Genomic DNA, 20,206 nt, shown 5'->3' on the forward strand with positions numbered 1-20,206 from the left:
GACCACCATGGCCCGACACCTATATCAATACAAGGCCGAAATCCGGAAAGCAAAAAAAGCCCACTACAACACCCGAATCCTAAACTGCAAAAACCCAAGCAAAGTACTCCACAAAATCATCTCAGAATTCACCAATCCGGCTTGTAATACAACCGTCCCGACCGCCTCACAATCACTGTGCGACTCACTCTCCCTCCACTTTTACAACATGGCTATCGAAAGAACAAAAACTCTAAACGTCAAACTGGCTCAACTACAGCCACTGGGCAATCCTCCACCCGTATCGGCCAGCCCTTCAGCCGCGACCTCTACGCAACCAACGTTTGAAACCTTTAGTCCAATATCACCAGAACAGTTTCTCAAACTTCTATCTGCCCGCAAACCATCTGGATCACCACTGGACCCCTGCACAGCCACAACCCTTAAAGAAATGTTTGCTTCCACCAGCGCAGGAGAACACGCAAGATCTATCATAAATTCCTCCCTCTCCTCCGGTATCTTTCCCGACACATTCAAAATGGTGCATGTCAAACCTCTAATTAAAAAACCTTCGCTCGACCCTCTCGAGCCCAAAAACTACCGCCCAATCTCAAACACCAGGTTCCTCGCCAAACTCATTGACCGAACCGCCTACTCCCAACTAAATGCCTTTGTCGAAACCAACAACCTCCTAGACCCCGCCCAATCAGGTTTCAGATCACATCACGGAACTGAAACCACCCTAACCTCGATCTGGGATGACCTTAGCGGGATGCGCCGCACTAATCCTCCTCGACCTATCGGCCGCCTTTGACACGATCAATCACTCAATTCTCCTAGACCGACTCCACTCCCTAGGAATTCGTGGAACCGCCCTTAAATAGATAGCTTCATTCCTCAAAGACAGGCAGCAAATAACGACACTCTCCAGCTTTACCTCACAAGTCCGACCAGTTGACACGGGAGTCCCTCAAGGAGCATGTCTATCCGCCCTCCTGTTCAATCTCTACCTGTTCACCCTCCCACCAATAATTCGTTCACACATCATCCTGTGTTACAGCTACGACGACGACACTCAACTAATTCTAATATTCCTGAACTCGAAACCCGACTCCCGACCTGACCTGGCATCCTGCCTCCTTAACATAGAACTCTGGATGACCCAAAGCCACCTTCTATTAAACCCCTCCAAAACAGAAATCATGGTCTGCGGCAACTCCGATCTTCTTCCGCACCCACTACCCTGGCCACCCGCCATGGGCAACTCACTGACACCCTCCAACACATTGAAAAATCTTGGATGCCCCCTGGACTCCGACCTAATACTCTCGCGCCAAGTCAACAATGTCTCAAAATCCTGCCACTACCACCTCAAAAACCTTAGGCGCATCCTTCCATACCTCTCATTTCCCAACAGAGTCTCCGCGGTCCAATCAATCGTTATATCAAGACTGGACTACGGAAACCCCCTATACCTTGGAATTCATGCTTACCAACTAAACAAACTCCAAAGAGCACAAAACGCGACAGCCAAAATGCTACTTGCGCTCGGTCCAAGAGACCACGTATCCCCAGCCCTTAAGACACTGCACTGGCTTCCAGTAGCCCGTAGGGTGGCTTTCAAAACCTTATGCCTCTCCCATCGAGCACTGCATAAAACTGGACAGCAATAACTTCAAGACAAGCTAATACCTTATCACCCCACTCGCACCCTAAGATCAAGCTCAGCCGGCCTCCTAGTAATTCCTAAGACAAACTCAGTCAAGTTAGGCGGATCATCAATCTCAGCCCTGGACCCAACCCTGTGGAACTCGCTCCCACCCCACATCTGCCTAACTGAAGACTTAACGGCCTTCCGCAAACTACTGAAAACCTGGCTCTTCCCCTAAAACTAACCAGTTCCAAACTAGCTTCATCACAATAACACCCGACCCAGCAATCGACCTGAAGCAAGAAATTTACAACTAAATAAACTTGAATGCAAACTATAAAGACAAACAGTACTAAACGAGTAATGTAGATCAAAACAGTGAAGTGGATAATAGGAATAAATAATCGGGAAACTAGGAGAGAGTGGAAGAACAGACGACTAGAAAGATCAAATGAATATAGAGATCAGAGGAAATAGATGAACATACTAGAGCCAATGAGTATGCAGAGTGGTTGTGTGTGTAGAGTGGACGAGCGTGTAGAGTTGATGAGTACGTGTAGAGTTGACGAGAACGCGAAAACAGAAAAGCGAACAGAACACAGGAGGGCGTAGAACAGTCGACTAATCTGAACGGACGAACGTGTAAACTGGATGGACGTCTGACCAGACGAACGTGTAAGAGCGAACGAGCATGTAGAGAGGATGAGCGTGGAGAGCGGATGAGCGCGGAGAGCGGATGAGCGTGGAGAGCGGATGAGGATGGAGAGTGGATGAGTATGGAGAGCGGATGGGTGTGGAGCGTGGAGAACGGATGAGTGTGGAGAGCGGATGAGTGTGGAGAGCGGATTAGTGTGGAGAGCGGATGAGTCTGGAGAGTGGATGAGTTCGGAGAGCGGATGAGCGTGGAGAGCGGATGAGTATGGAGGGCGGATGGGTGTGGAGAGTGGATGAGTCTGGAAAACTTATGAGTGTGGAGAGCGGATGAGTGTGGGGAGCGGATGAGTGTGGAGAGCGGATGAGTGTGGAGAGCAGAGGAGCGTGGAGAACGGAAGAGAGTGGAGAACGGAGGAGCGTGGGGAACAGAAGAGAGTGGAGAACGGAGGAGCGTGGGGAAAGGAGGAGCGTGGAGAACGGAGGAGCTTGCAGAGCGGAGGAGCGTGCAGATCTGAGGAACGTGGAGAGCGGCTGAGTGTGGAGAGCGGTTGAGTGTGGAGAGCGGCTGAGTGTGGAGGAGCAGCTGAGTATGTTGAGCAGCTGAGTATGTAGAGCAGACGAGTACGTGGAGCGGACGAATGCGTGGAACGTATGAGTAGGTGGAGCAGATGATTATGCGGGGAAAATAAATAAATAAATAAAATAGCTAAGTCTTTGGTGCGGATGAATGTTCGGAGCGAATGAGTGTGTGAAGCGGACGAGTGAGTGGTGCGGATGAGTATGTGAATCGGACGAGTGTCTGGTGCGGATGTGTATGTGGAATAGATGAATGTATGGAGCGGATAAATACATAGAACAATCAGGTGTGGCTTGTGACTTAAGCCTGAGTGTGTGGAACGGATAGATACGTAGAGCAGACGAGTAGTATTGTCAGGGTGGACCGGATGAGTGTTATGGACCGCATGAGTGGGTAGAATAGACGAGTGGGTAGACTGAACGAATGAGCAGATTGGACGAGTGTGTAGATTGAATGGGTGTGTAGATTGGACGAGTGTGTAGACTGGACGAGTGTGTAGATTGGACGTATGTGTGGAGCAGACGTATGTGTGGAGCGGACGAGTGTGTGGAGCGGACGAGTGTGTGGAACGGACGAGTTTGTGGAGCGAACGAGTGTTCGTGGAACGGATGAGTGTACGTGGAGCAGATGAGTATAAGTGGAGCGGATGATTGTATATGGAGCGAATGATTGTATATGGAGCAAATTATTATATATGGAGCGAATGAGTGTGTGGAGCGGATGAAAACGGAGCAGATGAGTGGCAGATGAGTGTGTGGAGCGGATGAACACATGGAACGAACGAGTGTATGGAGCGAATGGGTATGTAGAGCAGATGAGTATGACGAACGGATGAGTACGTAGAGCGGAAGAATAGTGCATAAAGCGGATGAGTATGTTGACCGGATGAGTGTGTAGATCAGAGTGCATGCGTATGGAATACTGGAGAACACACGTGGAGCACACTAGAGAATGAAGCATAGACTAGAACACGCATGGTAAACCAGAGCGCGTGAGTGTGTAGTGCAATCTTGAACGCCTGAAATGACCAAAAATGCATAGAATGGACCTGGCCGCTCAGAATTGCGTGACGTACATAGTATGCCTTGGAATGCATGGAACCTTTGAAAGAACATACTTCATATCACACCCCACGCTTACTCTCTCCTTACACCACCACTCAACTAGAACACAGAGATAATATGACACCATTCAGTATAACTGTTCTCATATCAACATCTGCCGCTCACTCCCCATCACTCTAAGTAAACATTTCTGGTCTCACACCCCCAGCCAGGCGTTCTCCTCAGGCCTAACGCTGCCACACTCGGTCTGGATAATTCCGGCCAGAGCGAACACATACTCCTGATCTCTCAACCACCACACCTACCACTAAGAAGCAGCTACCACATGAATTCCGCACCAGCTGCACACATACCCGGTGCGCACACGCACCTTTGGACTCTCTCTAATCTCTCTCTACTGACTCGAACTTCGGTTCCCAAGGGCGTTCAACCTACCAGCACCTTCAGACCATACCAATGGTATATAAGGCGCTATATAAATGTAAAATAACATAACATAACATCTGCAGATCCTGATTCAAGAGGTGGAAGCACTTCTGGGAAAGGACGCCATAGAAGCCGTCCCTTTTCTTCACGTAAACAAGGGTATTTATTCACTGAACTTCCTTGTACCCAAAAAGGACCTCACCATGCGCCCTGTTCTAGACCTGCGCCCAGCGAACATATTTATAAAACCTCAAAGGTTTCGTATGGTAACGCTACAGGAAGTGATCCCACTGTTGAAACAGGGGGACCACATGGCAACACTGGACATGAAAGATGCATACTTTTATATTTCAATGTTGCCAGTGCACAGAAAATATCTAAGGTTCATGGTAGAGGTCAGCCACTACCAATTCAAGGTGCTCCCCTTCGGCATTGCCTCGGCGCCAAGGGTGTTTACAAAGGTCCTGGCAGTAGTGGCAGCACACATGCGCAGACTTTCCGTCCCGGTTTACCCTTACCTCGACGACTGGCTCGTAACAGGGGACTCTTACGACACATGCTTTTTGAACACCCATAAGACCGTAGACCTTCTGTTCAGTCTGGGATTCTCTATCAACGAGAAGAAGTCCAGTCTAGTCCCCAGTCAAGTAAAACAATTTCTGGGGGCTCTAATCCGGACAAAGGACGGCCTCGTCTTCCCCTCCAACGAGAGGGTTCAGAACGTGCTTTTTCAGATCCCTCGATATGTAGCCAGTCGCGAGGTGACGGTACGCAAAGCCATGCGGCTGCTAGGTATGATGGCGTCATGCATATTCTTGGTTCCCCACGCGGGGCTGCACATGCGTTCCATGCAAGAGTGGCTCAACAGCCAGTGGTGTCAGGCCAGCGGACAATGGGAAGATCTGGTAGTTGTCTCGCCAGCCCTCGTTCTCTCTCTGCAGTGGTGGTCGAGGGAAAACCTCTTGAAGGGGTTGACCTTCACCACTTCAGCAGTAGAAGCCACTCTCACGACAGACGCATCTCTCACGGGATGGGGGCTCACCTGCTCCAGCAGACAGCGCATGGAGTGTGGTCCCCACAAGTAGCATCCAACCATATCAATCTGCTAGAGTTATGAGCAGTGTTCAAAGTACTAAAAGCCTTTCATATTCAACTACACAGGAAGACAGTTCTGGTTCTGACAGACAGCACCACAGCCATGTATTACCTAAACAAACAAGGGGCACACACTCTCCAGGGCTATCCAAGCTGTCCCAAAACATTTGGATGTGGGCTCTCAAACACAAGATGTTTCTGTTGTCTCAACACGTTCCAGGGGAACTCAATCTTCTGACAGACATGCTCAGCAGAGATTTCCCACTGCCCGTAGAATACGAATGGCGTCTGCACGAAGACATCGTCTCCAACGTCTTCACAGAATGGGGCTTCCCAGAGATCGACCTGTTCGCAACTCAGGAGAACGCCCAATGCCAAGACCACGCCTCCAGGTACCCCCAGAACCGCTCCAAGGGAAGCGGACTCTGGATAACATGGTCAGGGAAATTTGTCTATGCATTTCCCCCGACTCCCCTACTCAACAATATAGTGCACAAGATGCACCAGGAACCAGTCACCATGATATTGGTGGCCCCCATGTGGGCCCTCCAACCCTGGTTCGCTCATGTAATGGAAATGTCCCTCTCCCCGCCAGTAAAACTACCCTGCCCGTACAACATGTTGTCTCAGGACAGGGGGGAGAACCTGCACTCATGCCCACAAACTCTGAAGTTAGCAGCATGGCTCCTGAGGTCATAGAGTTTGGACACCTACAGCTCCCTCAGAGATGCATGGACATACTCAGGGAAGCTAGGAAACCTAACACACGCTATTGCTATTCCAGTAAATGGAAACACTTTGTCATCTGGTGTAATACCAAGGGCGTCAATCCCATCGATTGCTCACCCACACACATTGTGCCGTACACAGGGGCGTAGGAGACCCATAAAATCTGGGGGGGACAGGGGACACCTTGGCACTTTTCTTTTTTAATTTATTTATTGTGTTCTAGTCAAAGAAATCGACTTTTCCCAAAATTAAAATAGCGGTATGTATTAAATCACATATATCATCGCTGTATAAAACAAGAGAAAAGAAGAAAAGAAAACAGAAGAAAATGAAGAAAAAGAAAAGCAGTTCAGAGTACAAAATCTTTCAATTTGGCGTCTCACTTCAGAAGGCTCAGTTCACGTAAAAATGTTACCGCTTCCCAGGTCAAAAGGCTTTCATGGCCTGAGCATAGCTCGTCCCAAAAAGATTGGGTGTCCACCCACCATTCCTGGCTTGTCCTGTGTTCTGGTCTTTCCTGCACCCCTCTCTCCCCTGCACACACTGGTCAGCCCGTGCTGCAAACCATCCCTATCTTTCATCTGCACTCCGTTCTTGTTCCCATCTCTCCCCTCCCTTGCTCCTCTCTTTTTCTGTCCTCTGCACCCTTGCTACACTTTTTTCACTTTGCAGTCCCACTGTCTGACGGAACTGGGGAGAGCACGCTAAATCCTTGGTCATACAGTTAAGACGGGCTTTGCGTGTCTTCTCTTTCTTACACCTAGAGATTTCGAGCCTGACTTGGGCATAGCTTGCAGTGGAATGGTATCCTCATGGCGCAGTTAGATTGTTAGGCTACTGGCAATGTCTTCTTGATGGGGAGGGCCTTAATTATGATGTAGAACATTGTGTAGAGAAGGTGAGTTGGGAGTGAAAGCCTGTGAAAAACGACCAGTGTGGTGGCACTGTGAGTGTGATTGTATTGAGAAGAGCGTGTGATTACGCTAGCTGCCACATTAAGTCCTTTTAAAGGGGGTAGATAGGAGCCGAGAGGAATGTGTTGCCTTATTCTATAGGCGAGATGATGAGAGCCTTGCTGTCAGGTTCTCCTGTGGGTCTTGCGCAGAGGTAGCACAAACTCCTACCTCCCCGTAATGGTCTTGGCACCTGCACTTTAATTATAAACAGGGAACCGTCCGCAACCTGCCCAGGAAAGAGGGTTATGGTTCACTGGATTGCTATTGCTGAAAGAATTGAGGCATAGGAACACAACACAGGACAGGAAAGCACCAATATGAAGTGTCAGCAGAATAAGAGTCATCCAAATTGGCTCTCCAAGCAATACCCCTGATTAGGACTTTCGTGATTCAATGCACCTGCATAGTGGGCTAAAAGCTGAGAAGGGCTGCAGTGTTACAAAAGTAATTGACTTAATGGAAATTTATGAACAACAGAAATTAGGTTAAAGTTCACCTGAGTCACCAAGCGACTCACCAAGCAAAAGTTGGTGTAGAAGGGTAACAACCTACTGTTGCCCATCAAAGCCGATCCTTATCTGACCACAGAGGGCGAAATAATACCCCACTCATGAGAGAGAAGGCACGGGTGGTTGCTGCTCATACTGGCCAGGTCACGGTCACTGTCTCCCTTGTTAGTATTAGCACTGTAGTACTACTGTCCCGGGAGGATAGCTCAGTGGCAACGTGCTCGCCTTGGAAGCAAGACGACACAGAACAACACAGGTTCGATCCCCGGGTCCGTGCTTAGAAACCTCTGGGTATTAAGCGCGTTATAAATAACCTATCATATACTGATTGTTGCTGGACATTAGTGTAACACTCAAACTGCACAGCATTTCCTTTATTGTATCACATTGGGCTCGTTATCCATGTATGTAAGTGGAAATTCCAGACTGAATGCACCGCTTTATTTATAACTTTTAAGTTACTTAAAATGTGTCCCAAAAAGACTAGCTGTAGTACCATGACATTTGTTGGGACACAAATGTGTGGTTCAAGAATATTTTTTGAAATATATTTGATGTATTAGACACATTGCATGAAGGTAAGTAACTTAAAAGTTATCAACAAAGTGGTGCATTCAACCAGAAATGTCTATTTACGTCCTTAACTTTATGTGATCACTACGCATGTTTTACTGTGCACCACCAAAATGCAGAAGTTTTTGTTCTACCCCATTTCACTGCATATATATGCGGAGGAGACCCTGTGCAGCCTTCCCCACCATAACCGCTCGCATTTATTATTAACTTTACCCTCCCCCCCCATATATATAAGCAATGAAACGGGGCTGTGGAAATTCGGCATTTTGGGATGCGCAGTGATGGGGGGATACCCTTTATGACACACAGTTTGAGTGCAATGTTCTGGTTTAACGTGTGTGCAGCCTATTTTGGGGTCCTCAGCTCAAAATTACAATATTTGCTAGTATTTATTTTTGAGTTTGTGGGGGTTAATACTTGTTGGGTGCACATTATTAGGTTGACATTGTTGGATTGGGAAAAAAGATGTTCTTCCCTGGCGGCGGTGCAGGGGGAGGAGTTTTGGTGTTGTGAAGAAGTTGTATGCCCATGTCTCCATGGATAGATGTAACAGTGGTGGCTGTGCGTCTGGGGGCAAAGACACTGCCCCCTTGTAAAGAGATATAAATTTGGATTCAAATTCAAAACTCACAACGTTCCTAGCAAGAAGCGCAGTAATGCTACAACCAGAGACAGTCAGGGACATGCAGCTAGCAAGATGCTGCTGATTTCCAGGCAGTGCAATGCTTGTGGGGTCGTGTAGGGGCAGGTTCTGCGCAAAAACATGTTTGTTTTTCTGAATAAAGGGCAAGACAAAGATAGCATAGGTTTGTTCTTTGGAGGCCGGCAGGGTATAAGAGGTCTGGAATGGCTGCCCCTCAACTTTTGTGCAAACAGCATGGCCCCTGACTGACAGCGGTTTTGGGCCTCATACTTGCCAACCCTACTGATTTAGGCAGTAGGCGGGCTACTGCTTTTTAAGCAGTCCTACTGACTACAGATTTGGTGACAGATCCTACTGATTTTTACAGTGGCAGGTAATTTATGTGACTCTAAGGCAATTAATCTGTCTGTGGGGTGGGTGGATAAGTGATACATTTGAGTGATGGGCTCAGATCAATCCACTGACCTGACAGCTACATGACTCTGCCCTGCACTCTTGCAAAGACAGACCTTACGTTAACCACCAGTGAAGGCAAGTTGCAGAGTGTACCACCATCACACAGCATCTGCCTATCAGACTGAGGAGGGTATCAGTCTCCATGTTGTTCAGTGTTCCACCTCCACTGCAATAAGAAAATATGTACTACCCGGGCTGATGCTACAGCGGAGTGTCAAACGGTGCCTACCAGCTCTGTGTGATTACATTCTGTGAAGGTGGGTAATTAAATTTAGTGTTAACTAACCATTCAAAATTATACATTGTAAACATTTCAAAATCTTTCCATGTTGTGCTGTTTGATGGGTTGTGCATTTTAGAATGTTCCAGTGGTGCCAACAATGTATGGTTTGTAATTTCCTGTGATGTCATTGTTATGCTAAGTATTATTTTTGAAACTTGAAAAATCCTACATCTTAGACTTTTTGGTCACAGAATGTTGGCAAGTATGCCGCCTGCCCACGGGAGGCATGCAAGGCTGCATGGGGCGGGCCCACACTGAGGAAGCACTAGCAGCTCCTTCAACTTCAACGCTCTGCGCGCGTTAACTGTATAAATATCGTATTTATACAGTTAACATGCGCAGCGTGTTAAATATGACGATTGCTTGTTCGTTCCTTCTAATTAAATCCTCCTCCCCCAACACCCGATGCCGGCCCGGCCTGCACTGCACCTCCCAGGGTGTCAGACAGGACATGGGGTCGAGGTGGGGCACTTCACACCTGTGCACGATCTTTTGCTTAGACCCACGGCGTGTGAACGAGCAGTACAGGTTTGTGTGGTGAGAAACCGTGCCGCACAACCCCCCCTCGCTCCCTGCTCAGCGCCATCAGCAGTTTATGCAGCTTTAAAGGTGCCAGACAGGAAAGCCAGGGAAATGTTACAATTTATCACGTGCAAATTAATTAACAAGTGGTACGAATTAAGGGGCTTGCTGGCTTTTCCTGAATTCTAAACATTGACTAAACAGGCAGAGTTGCATTGCTGTGGCACCCCTGCACGAAAACATACCTGCCTGGGGCCACTTTGACTTGATTTACCTTACTTAGTAGGCTGAGTAAGTGTGAGGTCTCTCCTCGGGACTCCAGTCTCCAGGAGGTCGAGTCGGTGGAGTCACACTTCTGGCACGCTGTCAGTAGTCAGGGCGTGACGCTCCAAATGCGAAGGCGGCAGGCGCAGGGGAAGGGGGAGGTAGGACGCATGAGCGACCTGCGCAGCAGGGAGCAGAGTTAAGACTCTTGTTTTTTTTTTTATTTGTTTATGACTCGCAAGTCTTTACAACGTTAATAAAAACAACATATTTCATCATTTGAACCATACCATTAGAGCAATACATTCATAATGAAAAGGAACAAAAGCAAAAATACATAAAACCCTATTATCCTGATCCCTATCCACATTGGTATTTTTGCCAGGATCTGCCTTTACTTCATCCACATTACCAAAGCCCGGGCCACGGCGCTGCTGCTGACTGTTTGAACTCAGTGGCGTAACACAAAATGTGGGGGCCCCCTGCGAGCCATGCTGAGGGGGCCCCCCATCTCAGCAACAAATCACGGGTCGTGCCACACTCTGGGCCGGCCTAGATTAACACATTTGCACAATACGCACAAACGTGCTGCTGATGGGGTATGCCGCACACTGTACTAGGAGAAATATATAAATATGTGTATTAATGCAATATACAGCAGACTTTCTGAGAAAAATTGGCTAAAAAGTCAGAGGGTTTGCAATTGGTTTGTAGGGTAATGCCAATCCAATACATGCAAGTCACCCACAGTGCACAGGAACATTAATGCTTTGCCATTAAAAATTCCATGCCACACTGAAAACATGTCCCACTGGCTGCACACTGTAGACCAGTGTAGACACATAATAACATTACAGTAAAGCATGCCAGGCCACATTTAGACAAACCTAGACTGGTTGCACCAAAATGCCAGTCGAAGCAATAACACTCATCAAGAAGAGAGCACACATTCAAGCCCGGGTCTCTGCGGCCTCTAACAACACAGCCAAACTTTTTAAAATCTGCAAGGAACTGGTCAATCCTGTTGCAGTCTCCACCCGTCCTGTTCCCTCCCAGGCCCTCTGTATGGCTCTGGCCTCTCACATCTCTGTTAAAACTCAGGGCATGCTGTCCTCTATCTCCTCTGCCTCTCCCTCTTCCTCTCTCTGCCCCCCTTTGGCCATCTTTACCTCTCCCCCACCTTTCTCCTTTTTCTCTCTGACAACACCTGACAAGGTTTCTAGACAAGTCTGATCTATGAAAGTTTTGTCCAAACAGGTGCTCCCCTGCTCCTCTTGAACCATCAAGGACCATATTGACACAGTTGATCCAGTCTTGGCCGATTTCTGAAATCACTCTGTCGCCACTGGAACGTTCCCCGCTCCCGTTAAGCACTCCCTTATGCACCCACTCCTCAAGAAGCCGTCTGCCGATCCTACCTGCCCAGCAAACTATTGCCCAATCTCCATCACCCCTTTCCTGGGCAAACTCTTGGAAAAGCTGGCCATCTCCCAGCTTACTCTCCACACTGAATCTGTTGGTTGTCTCCATGACCATCAGTCTGGCTTTAGAGCTGCCGGAGGCACAGGAACTGCTCTGCTGAACACCCGTGAAGATCTGCTCTCTAACTTTGATTCCAGCATTCCTTCTGTCCTAATCCTCCTTGATCTTTCCTCTACTTTCGACACAGTCAACCACTCCATCCTGATCAATCAACTAAGTGAGAACCTGGGCATCATGGATCAGGCCCTGGAGTGGCCGACCTCCTTCCTCAAAGACTGCCCCTTCAGGTCCAACTTAGTCCCTTTCTATCTGCCACCTCTCTCTCTACCTGTGGCGTTCCCCAGGGCTCTATCCTCTTACCCGGGTTTTTCAACCTCTACTTGGCCCCATTGGCCCACCTGATCTCTATCTTCTCCTCTAACTTTCAGTGTTATGCGGTGGACACTCAGCTTTCCTTCAGGCTCCTCTCCTCTCTTGCTCATTCCTGACTGTCTATCCACGATTAAGGATTGGTGCGCCTCCAACGATCTCTGCCTTAATGCCAGTAAGACGAAGATCATTCTCATTGGGACCCCTGCCCCTGCTTTCCCTCTCTCACTCTGGCCACCCACCTTGGGCCCTCTTCCTTCCTTCGAGGCAAAAAACCTCTCTCTTTCTCTCCTCGCATCTCGGACGTCGCCAAGAAATCCCACTACCAGCTGCTCCTCCTCGAAGACACTCTTCCCTTTCTATTTTTCCCCCAGAAGCTCACTGTCTCCAGAGTCCTGTTTCGCTCTAGGCTGGACTACTGCAACAACCTCTTTCTCAATTTGCCTTCCTCTACTCTCTGCCCTCTGCTACTAATCCAGAACAGGACTGAGAGACTTATCCTTGGCCTCAAGCTGAGGGATTGTATCTCTCCGGCCCTGAAATCTCTCCACTGGCTCCTGGTGGCTGCAAGGATCAAGTTCAAGACCCTTTGCATTGTCCACAAGGCTTTCTGGGGCCGGGGCCCACACTACATCCAACGCTCTCTTTCAAAATACCTTCCTTCTCAAGCCCTTCCCCCCAGATACCTCCAACTCTCTAAGGGTTAGACGCTTCTCAAGGGAGAGAGTGGAGGGTAGATCTCTCAATTGCAGGTGCCTCCCTCTGGAATGGCTTCCCAACCTCTCTCAAACTTGAGCGGACCACCTGAGGTTCCGGAAGCAGCTCAAAACTTTCCTCTTCTCTTCTTTTTTCTCTTTCTTCCTTCCCTTGTTGATCTACCTGTCGGATGTACCGACTGGTTGTTTGGCTACCCTCAGAGTCTCACCTAGTCCAGGCTTTTTTGATCAGTCACCTTTGCACTGCCTCCAGGCCTACCACGCACAAAGGGGCTGTAACTGTAACCCTACAGTCCCTTGTTCTCGCGCTGTCCTGGCTGCACCCACTTGGAGCATTACTGCCCTGTTTTCCCCTCCCCTCTTCCTTGCACTTCCCCTCCCATTTCTCATTCTCGCACTTGCACGATCTGAATGACACAAGGCCCAGTAAGATTGTTTGTCTTGGTCTCCCTCTATCTTCCCTCCCTTGTCTTGTCATGCTTATAAACACTTGTGTACAGGCCTGTTATAATTGACTTATATCATATCATATATTTTTATCACAGATGTCCAGAAAAATATACAATGCCTCAGTAAGAAATGGCTAGACTGGAAGCACCCAAATGTCAGTCTAGCCAGGTAATTACACTTAGCAGGTCTGCTTTATCAGAAATGCGCAGGTAAAAAAAAGTCATACCAAACTGAGGAATGACTAGACTGGCTAATAGCACATATCATGCCTGCTTAGCCTGTACATGGACAGCCATTATGATTTATCGCACAATCCCGACCCCCACACATCCCCTCTCTCTCCCACCTCCTACCCCATCCTCCAAAATCACCTCATTGGCCCAGAATTACCTTTACGTCCCTCTTCCTTGTCCCAGAGTTTACGTATGTGGCTCCTTGCCTCATAGGTAAGTATTGGAATGAGGAAGAGTGGGACTAGGAGTAATGAAGATTACCGGTAGCTAAGTCAGGCATTACCTCCATGTACCTCTACCTCATCCCAGTACTTGTGTATGAGGCAGAGTGCCACATACACAAGTACTGCCTCATACACAAGTACAGGGACGTGGAAGAATAGGGCTAGGAGTAATGACGATTACCAATAAGTAATCAAGGCATTAAACACAAGTAGTGGCGTAACACCATTGAGTTGACTGGGCTTCAGCACCCTCCTCCCCCTTGACATTTTGGGCTATGTGAACACTCTAGCTGACCTTCAGAGCAGTTGCCGGACAGAACAGGACACAGATGTTAAACGGCACCTGGGCTTCGCTGTTAACAAGGGCCCAGCCATTACAAACGTAAAGCATTTCACTGTTAGTACCTGCATTCAAATGCCACATTTTTTAGGCAATTGAAATCGTGATGTGGGTTTAGTACTTGCATGTCAGGGGAGTGATTGGAAGGGTAGAGAGGGGACAGGAGACGGCTCATTCTCACAGCAGTCCATAAATGGGTGCTTTCAGACTTAAAGGAGAGAGTTAACTGCGTGTAACATTGAAGCTGCACTAGAATAGTCCCATTAAAATGCGTAAAGAAGTTAGATGCCCATATACAAATAAGTTTGCCCCTCCCCCACCGCCCGTGAAGTTAGCGCCTCTCCCAACATTTGAAGGATTAGCCCCTTTGAAATGTAGGTTTTGTTGCACCCCTGAACACAAGCACATTCACCATTCACCATATACACACACCCACACCCAGCCATCCATATATGTAAGTGTGCACTCTTTCACCATACCGACACACCCAGGCAGCCATCCATACATTTAAGTGTGCACCCTTTCACCATGCAGGCACACCCAAGCAGCCACCCGTACATTTAAGTGTGCACCCTTTCACCATAGAGGCACACCCACCCAGACACCCACCCATACATTTAAGTGTGCACCCTTTCACCATACACCCAGACAGCCAGCCGCCTATACATTTAAGTGTGCACCCTTTCACCATGCAGGCAAACTCAGGCAGCCACCCATACATTTAAGTGTGCACCCTTTCACCATACACCCAGACAGCCAGCCGCCTATACATTTAAGTGTGCACCCTTTCACCATGCAGGCAAACTCAGGCAGCCACCCATACATTTAAGTGTGCACCCTTTCACCGTACATGCACACACGCACACCCAGCCACCCATACTTTTGTGTGTACCATACACTCACACAGGCAGCCACGTACACGTTTAAGTGTACACCCTTTCATAATACACTTAGACAGACACACGTTATGGGGTTCAGGGGAACCCTATTACTTCAAAAAGAAATTGTTTCTTTTTGAAGTCACTCTGACTTCATAAAGAAGTTATTTCCATTAAGGACCGAACCATAACGGAAATAATGTCTTTATGAAGGCACAGTGCCTTCAAAAATAAACTATTTCTTTTTGAAGTCATAGGGCTCCCCCACCCCATGACATGGAGGCCTCCAGCCTGGGGTCTTCCATGTCATGAGGTGGGGAGAGCCCTCTGACTTCAAAAAGAAAGTTTATTTTTGTAGTCACTTTGTCTTCATAAAGAAATGATTTCTGTTACAGAAATAATTTCTTTATGAATGCAGAGTAACTACAAAAAGAAAGATTTAAAAATAAATTGGAAAATATATTTTTTCATTTTTTTCTCCAGGGGGGGCATCTCCCGGGACATGTGCTTGCGGGGCCCACGCACTGCAGGGGCTGCAGGGGCCCCTGTTACGCCAATGTCTGAACTGCGTGCAAACTTCAGAGTCTGAAGTTTGCACGCATCACTGCACAGGGACACGCTGCAGACACACAAACTGGTGCAGCAGAGAGACACACAAACTGGGGAAAACTGGGGGGGATAAATGCCATTGTATCCACCCCACTTAAAATAGTGGAGGGGATTTGTCCCCTTTATCCCCCCATGTCCTACACCCATGGCTGTACCTAACACATTTGTTGGACGCAGGACTGGTATTCAATTCCCTAAAGGTTCATCTTGCTGCTCTCTCAGCCTACACCACGTCACAACAGAAAGTATTGTGGTGGAAAATACCGGTTATTAAGGCTTTTATGGAAGTGGTTAAGAGAATCCATCCCCCCATTTCTCACCCAGCTCCTGGATGGGATCTAAATGTGGTTTTAACCAGACTCATGGGTTCTCCCTTTGAGCCAATGCATAAAGCAAGTCTAAAAGACCTTACTTACAAGACGGCCTTTCTAGTGGCTATCACTTCTATTAGAAGGGTTAGTGAACTACAGGCCCTTTTCTGTTCTAGACCCTTTTGTCACAGTCCACAGGGATAAGGTAGTTCTGCGCACTCATCCCAGATTTGCGCCTAAATTCATCTCGAAGTTCCATGTGAACCAATCGATCCAACTACCCACTTTCTTCCAGAATCCCACTAGCATGGCCGAAAGAAGCCTACACACACTAGATGTGCGCAAGGGCAGTCATGTTTCACCTGGAAAGAACGAAACCACTGAGGAAGACAAACCAGTTTTTCATTTCAGTGGCAGCTGATAGAGAAGGGGTTCCTGTCTCTAAATCAGCTATCTCAAGGTGGATTGTCAAATGCATCACACTGTGTTACACTCTTGCTAAGAGAAAACTGCCCTTCAAGCCTAGAGCACACTCTACTCGGGGCACTGGGGCTTCCATAGCATTCATTGCAAATGTTCCCCTAGAGTCCATTTGTAAAGCGGCAACCTGGAGTTCTGTACACACCTTTACAAAACACTATTGCCTAGACACTCATTCTAGATCTGATTCTCAGGTGGGACAAGCAGTATTAAGACATCTTTTCTCTACTGTTCCTTCTCACAGCCCACCTCCAACTCCGGGTACTGCTCGCTAGTCTATGCACAGCATGTGATTCTAAGTAGATTAACAAGCATCAGAAGACATTTCTGATGATTGTATCTGTTTAGATTCACAAGCGCCCTCCCTACCTCCCCGCTCGGGGTGGAAGGAACATAGACGACTTACTACTTTCTCTCTTCATGTACTCACTCACAATAGCCTTGGGCTCCCTCATGGCAGAAAAAATACAATCGGATGGACCTAGGCGCGTGAGGGATTTTGGGTACACTACACGTCAAGATAGGGATAGTGTTACAGATACGCCTATGCCGACGTCCCCTTTCGGTCCCCAAAAGATAAGATGCAATACTCTGCGGTTACCACTGGATGTTGGACCATATGCACAGCATATGAATCTAAGCAGATACAATCATCAGAAATGCTATTACGGTGAGTAATGCATGTCTTACAAAGAACACTGCAATTTAAAAGTAATAGGCTGAATAACAGTTTCCTACTCTTGATATGGAATGGAAACTTTCACCATGACTACTCTTGTTGCTCTCAAGGTAGATCATTTATAAATGTTGTGTTTAGACAGGATTGCCATCCTTGCATGTTAAAGCTGATCTGATACAAAGATTGATGGATCACCAGTAATCTAGAATCATTCCTTTTCCCTTGTCTAGTGATCCCCCCTCCATATCCCCATATTTTAATAAATACCCCAATCCAACCGCCCATCTATTTTCTTAGCTAAATTCATTGTTTCCTGCCTCGCAGTAATGGTCTGTGATATGTTGTAGTGATACCAAATTCACACCTCCTGTTGGCGAAAGAGATGAAACTGCCATTACGTATCAAACTATGTATGATCTGAGTGAAGATGCTGGTGATTCAAGAGATTGTGCAGTTCCTGCCATGGATGGTGGTCATTTACTTACACATGCAGCCTTTACTGAAGTTACCAAGCCTGATATCTTTGCTTCTGTGGACACCCCTGCACCAGACTATGAGCCATACATTGAGGCCAATTATGAGCTGAACCCAGTACCAGTATGCAGCCCAGTTTTGACATTTGCCAACACCACAGACCCATCAGTCAATCTGAACATGCAAGACTCTAAAGGGCAGCCACCTGAAAGCCTGCCCTTGCCTGATCATTCATTTACCAAAGGGGAAGACATTAACTTGAACAAAGTTGTCCAAGGTCTACTGTTAAGCACAGTCATTAGTGTCATGCTGCTCAAAGCCTTTCCTCTCGTTTACAAAGACTACAATTCTTCAAGAGAATCTTGATCTACATCCTTCAAACACTCTGTAGTGGAGATGGTTTGTATTGTCTCTGCTGAGACACCTAAGTGCCTAGTGGATACTTCTCCATTAAAGAACCCTTACAAGTACCTGATTGTTAGTGAAGATTCCCCTGTTTACACTATGCAATGAAAGTCCTGACTTGCTTTCCAATGAAAAGATCACGCCATCTATCAACACTTTCGAAGGTTTGGAAGACCTTCCTGAAGCAACCAATGCAGCTGAAGCATTGGTTCCACTGTGCAGTACTGTACCATTGCCAGCCCTAAAGAAAACATCTGCCTTCAGAAAAGAAGAAACCATGGAATATGCAGCAGAGCTTCACAGTTGCACAGTCCACGAACACACTTGAGTGTTTTGTGCCTCTGAAACCATGTCTATCCAGGATTCAAACACCAAGGTTATAACAGATGCCAATGTTTCCTCTACTAAAGTCTCTCACCTTGAAGCCTTAAACAGGTTTTGGGTGTTCATGTGCTACTATTAAAGTATTAGACCCTTCTGTAGTGGAACAAGCCTTGGACATAGTCTTCTTTTTGGTCTATATACATGGGGCCTGGAGAGGGGCATACTGTCATGACTGTGCCACTGGAGCACCAATTGGCACCCATTCTGGACTATTTGGGACTCATTCATCACCATAATCCTCCCCGGACAATACTGATTAATATTGTTTTCTTTACTTTCCTTTTGCAAGACTTTGGTACTTAAAGGCATGGTCTAGTAAAAAATGTTATGTAAAAAATAGATAGGCAACATTAAAAAAAAAATACTAGCATTCTCTTTTTTAAAACTTCCTATGTAAAATTTTGAGCTATTCAAGCTCAAAGTTTGCAAAGGCAAGCACATGGGCGCATCCATTTTGTGAAATGGATGCCCTCCTGTGCTGGCTTTTGGAGGAGCCCGGAAAACTTAGAAATAAAACTGCAGCTTTAAAAACGTTATATTTATGTTTGCGGTCGCTTTTGAAGCGACCGCAAACAAAAATACAACGTTATTGTGTTGGAAAACGCTGCGGTTTTTCTTTCCAAGTTTCTCAGGCTTCAAAAGCGACCGCAAACATAAATACAACGTTTTTAAAGCTGCGGTTTTATTTCTAAGTTTTCCGGGCTCCTCCAGCCCGGAAAACTTAGAAAAAAAAACGCAGCTAGTGCTTATTTTTAAAAAAAAAATAAATAGCACTTACCGAGATTCAGCTGCAGCTTTCCTGCTCTGGTCTCCGGTCCCCGTCCTCCGCGTACAGCACTAATGAAGGGAAAGCCACCCAGCAGTAGCTTTCGTTTACTACAGCTGGCTGGCTTTTCCTTCATTAGTGCCGCAAAAGCCAGCACAGGAGGGCATCCATTTCACAAAATGGATGCGCCCATGTGCTTGCTTTTGCGAACTTTGAGCTTGAATAGCTAAAAATTTTACATAGGAAGTTTTAAAAAAGAGAATGCTAGTATTTTTTTTTTTATGTTGCCTATCTATTTTTTAAATAACATTTTTTACTAGACCATGCCTTTAATTACTTAATTTAAAAACTACATATCCAATAATGCACCTCGTGGCAGTTCTCATTCCCTGGCTATTCCTATGCAGCAGTCTTAGAACTACAATCCACAGAAGCTTTCGAGAGCATTGCTGCTTTCACTTCCCCAGGACCAGAGAGGGAGGAGGAAGATTATCTTCAGTGGTGTGGTGCTCCAAGTGCTGCTAATGAGCCTGCTTCAGCACAGAGCAGGTCAGTATTTGAACTGCTGCCTGTAGGAGCACAGGGCTTGCATTAATTCTGTTGACAGCCCCTCGTGCTTTGTTCCTTGGATTTCCGCTGTTTCTAGAACCTGCTCATGTTCCAGTGCCCTGTGCTCCCTGCCTTGTAGCCCTGCTACTCTGCCTGCACTCCCCTGCCTTCGCCCTGCATTCTGTGCTTCCTGCACTGCATCCCTACTCCCCTGCTTGCAGTCCTCTGTTCCCTGTCTGCGGCCCCTTGCTCTGCCCAGAGTCTGCGTTACCTGACTTTAGCTTTCTAGATTCCAGTCCTGAGTTTCCTTGTTATTTCTCTGCAGACCTGCCCTTGTTATTACAGTTCGCAGGTGAAGGGTCCGAACTGTCATTATCACGTAGTTCAAAAAGAAGGGTGAGCGGGGGTGACCTAACATACAAAACAATCTGTATAGAGTCTGCATGCTCAAAGCCTACCTTGGTAGTGTCAGC

General features: G+C 47.2%; 1 protein-coding gene across 1 annotated transcript in view; it reads left to right on the forward strand.

Annotated features, from left to right (window-relative positions):
* The window catches only part of LOC138515798 (probable E3 ubiquitin-protein ligase HERC6), a 2,700,520-nt gene that overhangs the window by 1,947,534 nt on the left and 732,780 nt on the right, over positions 1–20,206 (forward strand). The window lies entirely within an intron of this gene.

Source organism: Ambystoma mexicanum, chromosome 6q (assembly GCF_040938575.1).
Source record: "Ambystoma mexicanum isolate Mex_15411 chromosome 6q, UKY_AmexF1_1, whole genome shotgun sequence".
Lineage (NCBI taxonomy): Eukaryota > Metazoa > Chordata > Amphibia > Caudata > Ambystomatidae > Ambystoma > Ambystoma mexicanum.